The sequence below is a fragment of the Lethenteron reissneri genome, unplaced genomic scaffold, assembly GCF_015708825.2.
Source record: "Lethenteron reissneri isolate LAM-NWPU_2019-01 unplaced genomic scaffold, ASM1570882v1 scaffold_640, whole genome shotgun sequence".
NCBI lineage: Eukaryota > Metazoa > Chordata > Hyperoartia > Petromyzontiformes > Petromyzontidae > Lethenteron > Lethenteron reissneri.
In genome coordinates, this window is record NW_026892162.1 from 1 (window position 1) to 6,072 (window position 6,072).

Consider the following 6,072-nt stretch of genomic DNA (forward strand, 5'->3'; position numbering starts at 1 on the left):
TAAGCGCGCAAGCAAGCAAGCAAGTGAACTTAATAAAAAGGATTTAATAAACAAAACTAAATCACGACGTTTCGATTGCAACACAATCATCATCATCAGGTGGGAAAACCACAGCGAGAACATTGTTTTGCTACCTACGTGACTTTACCAAAAGAACCAAAGAGTACGGATCGCTGCAGTGACGTCAACGTCAACTCCAGATCGCTGACAACCAAATCGTCCGTCGTGCCAGGCCGCCATGTTGGCCGGTGGGTGGGCAGCACGCGCCACGGGCGGACAGAGCCCTGATTGGCTGAGAGCCGCGCGTGCGTCACGCCTCCCTCCCATTGGCTGCTGCTGCTGCTGGTCAACTCACCCGCCCACGTGGTCAGCACGTGACCTCAGAAACAGCTGCGACGTTCGTTTCAACGCCCCAGGCCTCTCCTCTCTCTCACCTCTCTCTCGTTTGCCTCCTTACGACGCTTTGCTCGACATTGTTTGTGTTGCTCTACACCAACTGCTGCTGCTGCAGGTTCGACGGCGGCTGGTGAATCCCGTAGCGGGTACGTGGCCAAACACGTCTCCTCCTCCCTGTGCTACTCAGCGCTCACGCTCTTGACAGACAACTTGATCTCGTCCACATGTCTTAGCCACTCGGCGTTGTTGGATATGGACATGATGAGTGATATTACTAACTTTTTTAAAACACACGCTTTAATGAAATGTACCCTGCTGTTTGTAGATTTGAAGCTTTCGTGACTGCAATGATTCATATTCTTAGGTTTTTTCGGTAAAGTCACGTAGAAGGGAAATAATTAAATAAAGTAAACATAATAAAATAATAATATCTTTTAATGTTTCATTTTTATTATTTTATTATTTTTATTAATAATATAAAATTTTTTTTCATGTTTTATTTTATTCTTTTATTATTTTCATTAATAATATAATAGAATATATTTTTAATGTTTTATTTTATTAGTTTATTAATTTTCTTCTACTACGTCACTTTACCCAAAGAACCAAGAAGATGAACCCTACTATTTCTAGATTTGAAGCTTTCTTGACTGCAAGGATTCATATTCTTAGGTTTTTTTGCTAAAGTCACGTAGGTAAAAAAAATGTAATTAATAAAAGTAAAATAAAAATAAAATAAAAATCACGACGTTTCGGAGGCAACACAAGCTTCCGTCTTCAGGTGGAACCGTCACAGCCCGCTTACTGTATCAAGTAACTTATTTTTTTTAAAATAAATTTTAATGTTTTACCTACGTGACTTTACTGAAAAAACCTATGTACCGTACGAGTAATGGAAGAACTCCAGCAAGTGACCCCGAGGCTTGCCGTGACACTATACACTACTACACGATACACTACACTATACACTACTATACACCACACTGTTCACTACTATGCACTTACACTATACACTACTATACACTACATTATACACTACACTATACACTACACTATACACTACACACTACACGATACACTACACTATACACTACTATACACTATACTGTTCACTACTATACACTTACACTATACACTGCTACACGATACACTACACTATACACTACTATACACTACTATACACTATACACTACACTATACACTACTATACACTACACTATACACTACTATACACTACACTGTTCACTACTATACACTTACACTATACACTGCTACACGATACACTACACTATACACTACTATACACTACACTATACACTACACGATACACTACTATACACTACACTGTTCACTACTATACACTTACACTATACACTGCTACACGATACACTACACTATACACTACTATACACTACACTATACACTACTATACACTACACTGTTCACTACTATACACTTACACTATACACTACTGCACGATACACTTACACTATACACTGCTACACGATACACTACACTATACACTACTATACACTATACACTACACTATACACTACTATGCACTACACTATACACTACTATACATTACACGAAACACTACTATACACTACACTATACACTACTATACACTACACATTATACACTTACACTATACACTACTACACGATACACTACACTATACACTACTATACACTACACTATACACTACTACACACTACACTATACCTACTATACACTACACTATTCACTACTATACACTTACACTATACACTGCTGCAAAAGTCCAGGCCAGAAAACAACATGTTGTAGTTGTTGTTGACCAGTGTTTATAAACACTTTGATGTTTGTGTCCAGCACGAGACGGCTTGCACTAAAGTATGATCAAACACTTCGCCGCATTTCACCGTGGCACTCTATTCACTGATGGCCGTCGAGCGCGTCACCTCAAGCAACTCGACAAGGCCAAGATACATCTGCATTCATATAAAGGGCAAACTTGTGATTGTGTGTGTTCAACATGTTTAGCGTACTTCCCGACATGCAACAAACTGGAAATTTGCCATGTGGGTACGTTCCAAACTGGACACCATGCACAAATTATAACAAGTATAACCCGTAAAAACAAAGTTTTCACTCTAAATCCTTTATATGCGTGGCGGCTAGAGTCCTCTCGTCCTCTGGCTTGAGAGGCTGCCACCTATGGGTCAGATGATTGTGTGCCAGTATTAAGCAATTGGTAATTAAATATTTAATTTGTTTTCCCTAAACAGTGTAAAATTTTGGAAAAAAATTTTTCACGAACATTAATTGTCTCGCACAACGAGTCTGTGTGCAAAATGTCAGCTCGATTGGATCACGGGAAGTGGGTTTAAAAACGACCGAAAGATTTGCACGGTCGTAAGCAAGCACGCAAGCAAGCGAACTTAATATAAAGGATTTAAAAATACACTTTTGGGGGGGGGGGGGGGGAGCTCAATAATGCAGTTATTTTTGCACGGCAAGTGAGTTGTGATGTCAAATCCGCGCACGTGGAAGCGTAACGCAATGTAGTGTAGCGGGTAGCGCTACGCCGCGCTACGAAACCGGCGACCCGAGTTCGATTCCCGCTCACGGCCACCGCCGGTGACGATTATTTTAACCGCTCCTGGGCCTCCCCTAGGTCGACTCAGCCTCAAACGAGTAACTGGCGTGGTGTGTGAACATCGCCAGTGGGGGACAAAGGTGGCCGGGCGTGGTTCATCCAAGCCCCCAGGCGAAACCGGGTAGTGAAGCTAGTCTCGCTATTGATTATGCATCGTCAATTTTTCCATTTTCCGGTCACAATTTCATTTACACAACTGAAAATATCCGAATAAAAAAATCACAACGAACAGTTCTTCCCCCCCATCACCTGCTTCCCCACGTCGTCGTTTTCAAATCCTTGATATTAAGTTCACTTGCTTGCTTAGGACCGTGCAAATCTTTCGGTCGTTTTTTAACCCACTTCCCGTGATCCAATCGAGATGACATTTTGCACACAGACTCGTTGTGCGTGACAATTAATGTTCGTGAAATTTTTTTCCAAAAATTTTGTTTTTACGGGTTATACTTGTTATCAAGCGTTGCCTTATTCCTGCTCGACCCTCTCCCCCCTTCGTCTCCCCGCAATTCCGACTCCTCGGCCGGCGCCGTCCACGCACGCAGCTCGTGCCCCGGCTCGCCCCGACCCGGACAAATGGATCCTCTCGGCGCCGCCCTCGTCTGCCTGTGCTGCGCCGTCACCGCCGCCGCCTCCGCCCGCCGCTCGCCGCCGGCGCCCCCGCGCTACTCGGTCCGCGAAGAGGAGCCGCCGGGGACGCTGGTGGGGAACCTGGCCCGCGACCTGGGCCTCACCGCCGAGCAATTCCGCGCTCGCCGATTCCAAGCGCTGCGGGGCACCAACGGCTCCGACTACCTCGCCGTGAGCGCCGACGTCGGCGATTGTGCGGGTGAGCCGGCGGCTCGACCGCGAGGCCGCGTGCCGCCGGGCGAGCGCCGCCGGCTCGGGCTGCTCCCTGCTGCTCGGCGCCGTCCTGGAGCGGCCCGCCGAGTTGGTGCGCGTCGTCGTCGACGTGCTGGACGTCAACGATCACGCGCCGCGCTTCCCGGCCGAGAGCGCCCTCCTCGAGGTCGCCGAGAGCGCCGCGGTCGGCACGCGCTTCGCGCTGGACGGCGCCCGCGACCCCGACGCCGGCGCCAACGCGCTGCGGGGCTACGCGATGGAGCCCGACGACGGCGCCTTCGCCCTGGAGACGCGCGACGGCGGGCGGCGGCGCTTTGTTGCCCGTGCTGGTGGTGCGCCGCGCCCTGGACCGCGAGCGCCGGCCGCGCACGAGTACGTGCTCACCGCGCTGGACGGGGGCCGCCCGCCGCTCAGCGGCACGGTCCTGCTCACCGTGCGCCTCCTCGACGCCAACGACAACGCGCCCGCCTTCGAGCGGCCCGTGTACCGGGCGCTGGTGCCCGAGGACGCGCCGGCGGGCACGCTGGTCGCGCGGCTCCACGCGTGGGACCCGGACGATGGCGCCAACGGGGAGGTGGAGTACGCGGCGATGCTGGGGGCGCGCGAGGACGGCGCGCGACCTCTTCGCGGTGGACTCGCGCTCGGGCCTAGTCACCCTCGTGGGGGCCCTGGACCACGAGGAGGCCGACTCCCACGAGATGCACGTGCGGGCGCGCGACCGGGGACCCGACTCCGTCCCCGCTTACGCCACGGTGCTGGTGCGCGTCCTGGACGTGAACGACAACGCGCCCGTCGTGCGGCTGCTCGGCCGACCGGCGACTCCGCGGCCGCCGTCGTCGGCGTGTCCCGGGGGGCGTCGCCCGGCCACGTCGTGGCCTTCGTCCGCATCCGGGACCGAGACTCGGGCGCCAACGGGCGCGTGACCTGCACGCTCGAGGGCGCGTCGGCCGCGGGGCCCGGCGCGGCGCCGCCGTTCGCGCTCCGCGCCTGGGACGGGGGCGAGGTGTACGCGCTGGCAACGGCGACGCGGCTGGACCGCGGGGCGACCGCCGCCGCCGAGTACAACCTGACGGTGGTGGCGCGGGACGACGGAGCGCCGCCGCTCGTGTCGGTCAAGACGTTCACGGTGCGCGTCACGGACACGCGCCCCGAGGGCCGGCTCCCGGATGACGACGGCGGGGACGACGACGGGGACGGGGACGATGCCTTCGCGACGCCGTTCGTCATGGACGCGCGCCCCGAGGGCCGGCTCCCGGACGACAGCGACGGGGACGACGGCGACGACGGCGACGACGGCGACGGCGCCTTCGCGACGCCGTTCGTCGCGGTCGTGGCGCTGGCCGCGGCGTCGTGCGTCCTGAACGTGGCCGCGGTGGCGGTGGTGCTGCGCTGCAAGCGGGAGAACAAGGAGCTACGCACCTACCACTGCGGCGCGGCCGCCCGGGCCAGGACGCCGGCGCGTGACGAGCCGGGGGCGGCTGCCCGCTCCGGCGGCGAGGCAGCATCCGCCACCGCGCCCAACGTCTACGAGGACAAGTCCTTCCTGCCCTCGGAGGCGGCGGGCGCGGCAACGCCGGCGCTTGGCAAGCCCCCGCGTCGCCACCCTCTGCGCCGTGTGCCTGGCCGGCACGACCTCACACAGGTAGGTGACGCGCCGACGCGAGACGGCCCCCTTTTGAAAATGACCGCACGGGCCCGGGGAGGCCCGCCAAGCACTCCCCGCTGAACTTTCACTGCCGCGGCAATAACTTAAGAAATCTTGAGAATCAATCATCCGTCACGAATCGTCATCCGCCCCCCTACGCACAATGCAGCGTGCGCGGGGGGGAGGGGGGAATGACGTGTTTTTTTCCACGCATATCTCCGTAGACTGTCCGCGAAATTAAATTGCAATCAAGTATAAAATATAGGCGCATTGTGTACGGTCGATTGAGTTTGCCGAAATTTCATCTGCATGCATTTTACTCCGGTTATCAATTATAATGTAAAGCAACTGATTTAAAGCTTTCGTGACTGCAGGGATTCATCTTCTTGGTTCTTTCGCTAAAGTCACGTAGAAGGGAAATAATAAAATAATATTATGTTTTTATTTTTATTATTTTATTACTTCCCTTCTACGTGACTTTACCGAAAGAACCAAGAAGATAAAGCAACTGAATCGGAGAGGTTCATGGTTCGACCTCTACGCAAACCAA

The 6,072-nt window shown here is 53.3% G+C and overlaps 1 pseudogene; it reads left to right on the forward strand.

The window, feature by feature from the left end:
• The first annotated feature begins 3,610 nt into the window (after nucleotides 1-3,610).
• On the forward strand, nucleotides 3,611-5,603 carry LOC133340015 (protocadherin-10-like; annotated as a pseudogene).
• Nucleotides 5,604-6,072: the final 469 nt, after the last annotated feature.